The sequence below is a fragment of the Aplysia californica genome, unplaced genomic scaffold (genome assembly GCF_000002075.1).
Source record: "Aplysia californica isolate F4 #8 unplaced genomic scaffold, AplCal3.0 scaffold00432, whole genome shotgun sequence".
NCBI classification, from domain to species: Eukaryota; Metazoa; Mollusca; class Gastropoda; order Aplysiida; family Aplysiidae; genus Aplysia; species Aplysia californica.
The window spans coordinates 77,057-80,943 of record NW_004797702.1 but is presented as its reverse complement, the minus strand read 5'-3'; positions in this window follow the sequence as shown (position 1 = coordinate 80,943).

Below are 3,887 nucleotides of genomic sequence, written 5' to 3'. Positions count from 1 at the left end.
CACCCACGTGCACACTGACGCAGTCGTCCGTTGCCACATCCAGCCCTGCCTGCCCCCCGCGCGGCCTGTCTCCCCTCACCTTTGCTGTAGTGCTGTGTGTGGAAAGGTCTTGTGAGGTCTTGTCATAACACAGGTACACGGGACATGTTAGCTTTCCGCCCCTGACACCTACCGGCGTGTGCGTGTGTCTGTGTGTATTTGTTTGGGGGTTTTCTTTTCCTTTTCGGAAGGGTGGTTTTTTGTGTATTTGTTTAGTTTGTTGTTTTTTTAGGGGGGGGGGTGGTTGTTGTTTGTTGGTTTGTTTGGGAGGGAGGGTGGCATGGGGGTTGGTATAATGTAAGTCTTTTGGGGGTTTTTTTCGCCTCCATTGACTATGTGTAGAACTTTATGAAGGTGGGATTCCAACCGTGGCTGAGAGAGATACAGCATCCGTGCAGAAACACTGACATACTCGATGAAAAATGTCTGTCCCCCTCGGGAATCGAACTGGGTCTCACGTGTGCGACAACGAAGCACCTAACCGCTACACCACATACGCCGGTAGATTATGTTTCACCGACTCATTTACCTTGGGCTAGGATTGAGGCCAATTTTTTTTTCCCCTGGGTAATTGTGGTCTAGACCAGTTCAAGTTCATCGGGAGTTCACGCCATGCAAAGATATCAAGTTTTCGACCTGCCTATTTCCATTTTGATGAACGTGCACGTCACACACCCGACTTTTCCGCCCGCCTCCGACCCAGTCCTTTGGGTCGGTTCAGGTCATCATCGTGGATTGATCAAACTTTTCTCCGACTAATTTACATAATTTTATAAGTCTAGTGTACACCAACCAGGCCCCCGGCGTCTGCGGTGTAACGGTAAGGCGTTTGGCTGTCGCACCAGGAGACCCGAGTTCGATTCCGGAGTGGAGAGAAAGAAAAGTTTTATCGAGTATCTCGGTCTTTCTGCTGTGATGTTGTATCCTTCTCAGCCTGGGTTGGCCTTGACTTGCATGGTCGAAAGTCTGCTTCCTGAATGATCTAAATTGTATTGATAGGAGCGTAAAAACACCTACACTAGTTGGTGGATGGCGGGTGCTCTGATGTGGTTTGCTCCTTCTTTCCTATCCAACTTATATCACCCATAATATCTCTTGTGTTGCAAGTGCCGTAAAATACTTGCTAAAGCAAAACAGTCACTTTTTTTTTTTTAAAGTAAAAATCTGACCAGGTCAACCTGACTCTCCAATCCGATTCTACCGACAACAGAACAAGTTAAAGGAATGCGAATGTTACTTAAGGCAGGTTGGCCACCGGCCGGGCTCAGACGTCGGCGACATTTCCTGGCTTGATTTCCCTCCGTTCAGGGAAGAGGAGGGGAGGGGGAAGAGGAGGGGGAGGGGAGGAAGAAAGAAAAGAAACTTGTGCATTGCTCTTTGTGCTAATGTGGCTTACGTGTGTCTTGAGTCGGAGCGGCATTTACCGAGGGCGGCAGATGAGAGAGATAAACAGTCTATAATAAGCTACAGATGCAAGGTCTGTGACTTCTGACGTCAAACCGTGCTTTGTGTGTGTACGTGTGTGTTTGTGAGTGTGTGTTGGTGAGTGTGTGTATATGTGTATGTTGGTGAGAGTGTGAAAGAGAGAGAGTGTGTGTATGGATGTATGTGCATGTTTGTGTGTGTGTGTGTGCGGCGCGCGCGGGCGAGGATGTGGATGTGTGTAATAGAAGGGGATGACATGGTGCATGTGGTGAAGAAAAGTACACACACACACACACACACACACACACACACACACACACACACACACACACTCGCGCAGATTGTCTTGAAGCGCGGCATTCGCTCTGTTAACAGCTTGCAGGACTATTATGTGGGCAAAACTGATTTGAATCCAGAACTGGACCTTGTTGTGAGTGGTTTTGATGAGTTTAGACCTCTGTGTAAGTAAGTAAATGTATGGGTCGAATAGGAAGGAGCCAAGTTGAGAACCTTGAAAACTTCGCACCGAGAGCCCTCCGAGAGAGAGAGAGAGAGAGAGAGGGGGGGGGGGGGGGTGAGAGAGGGGGCGAAAGAGGGAGTTAGAGAGACACAGGGAAAGAGAGAGAGATGTGTTCACACAGCGAGTTCCCCAAGCGTGATCCCAATTGTGATCGGCTCTCCACTGTGGGGGCCAGGAGGGAAGGAAGTCTCCTGTGTGTGTGTGTGTGTGTTTGTTCGTTGTTGTTGTTTTTTTGTGTGTGTGTATGTGTGTGCGCGCGCGCGTGTGTATTGTGTTTATGTGTTTGTTGTGTGTCTTTTTTTTTCTCTTCCCGCCTCCGACTGAGATGGCCGCGTGGTGGTGCCTTCTGTGTGCGTGCACGGGATGTCTAGCGGGGAACTTGTTGCCAGATTGAATGCAGTTTTTGGCCTTTTGGCGCTCCTATCGCTCTCGCGCGCGTATCGGGCAGGTCGTTATCTGTGGCGGTATCTCGTCGGACTCCGGTGCAAACGACCCTGGCGGAGTGTTCAAGGCTCTCCGCTCTGTCTACCCCCCCCCTTTGATCCTTTTCTCTCTCTCTCTCTCTCTCTCTCTCTCTCTCTCTCTCTCTCTCTCTCTCTCTCTTCCTTTCCCATCCCCCTCCACTCTCTATTTTTTGTTTGACTTCTCCCCCTCTCTCCTTGTCTCTGACAGCCATATGTTTCCTCTCCAGTTATCGTGACGTGGTGGTAAAGGATTAGTTTCTAGTGTGTTAAAAGTTTGCAAGGACTGGAGTGATTCGCTGGTAAAACCACAGTGTGCTATTTTTTAAATTTATTTTATTTTTTACATAGACTTAATTGTATTGTAGGTAAAATATACCGTGTCGTAGACTTAATTGTATTGCAGGTATGATATACAGTGTTAACCTAGTTTTGACTTGGCTCTGTTGTGATTTGCGGGTGAAATCATACACAGTGTGCTGTAGTTTTTATATAGATCAAGGCTGTGTAGATGTTGTGGTAAAATACAGGATGGTAAAAACAACAACAACGCCAAAATCATCTCTTCTTATTTAAAAAACGACAAACAAGAGAAAATCCAGCTTGGACATTTTGTATTGTACATACCTTCAAGTTTTCATTTAATGTTTTACCAGGGGTCAATGTGGCCACCACCGGCAGATACGAGAATTCCTCCCAAACGCGCCTCGGCATCATGTCGGAGTCCACCGTGTTGATTGTAGCTTCTGTTGTTCGGTCTTTTATGTCATTGATATTTGCTGGAAGTGCTGGAACGTAAACTTTGTCTTTAACACACCCCCACCAGAAGTGGCTATTCACTTTATTGCACGGAGATTCGAAAGTTCGAAAGACTTAATTTTTTTTCAACAAAATGTAGCACTGTCCCATTGGCATCTCTGGGTTCGAGCTTATCTGAATGAAAACGTGCCTCAGCGGTGGATTGGAAGGAGAGGTGCTAAAGACCTCGCTCTTTGCGGTTGGCCTGCCTGATCCCCGAACCTCACTGTATTTTTTTGTGGGGGTATGTTAAAGACACAGTTTATGTTCCACAACTTTCAGCAAATATCGATGGCTTGAAAGATCGAATAACCGCTGCAATCAACTCGGTGGCATGAAACATTCTGAGGCGCGTATGGGAGGAATTCTCATATCGGCCTGATGTTGTCTGTGCTGCCGGTGGTGGCCGCATTGAGCTCTTATAAAACATGAAATAAAAACTTGAAGGTGTTATAATGTACAACACGACATGTGTCCAGACTAGAGTTTTCTGTCGTTTTTTCGTTTTTGAAATAACGCGTGATGATTTTGGCGTATTCTTTTTGAATCACCCTGTATAGTATGCAAAAATCCCAATGACAATAACAAACAAACAAATAAATAAATAAATAAATAAATAAATAAGTAAATAAATAAATAAATAA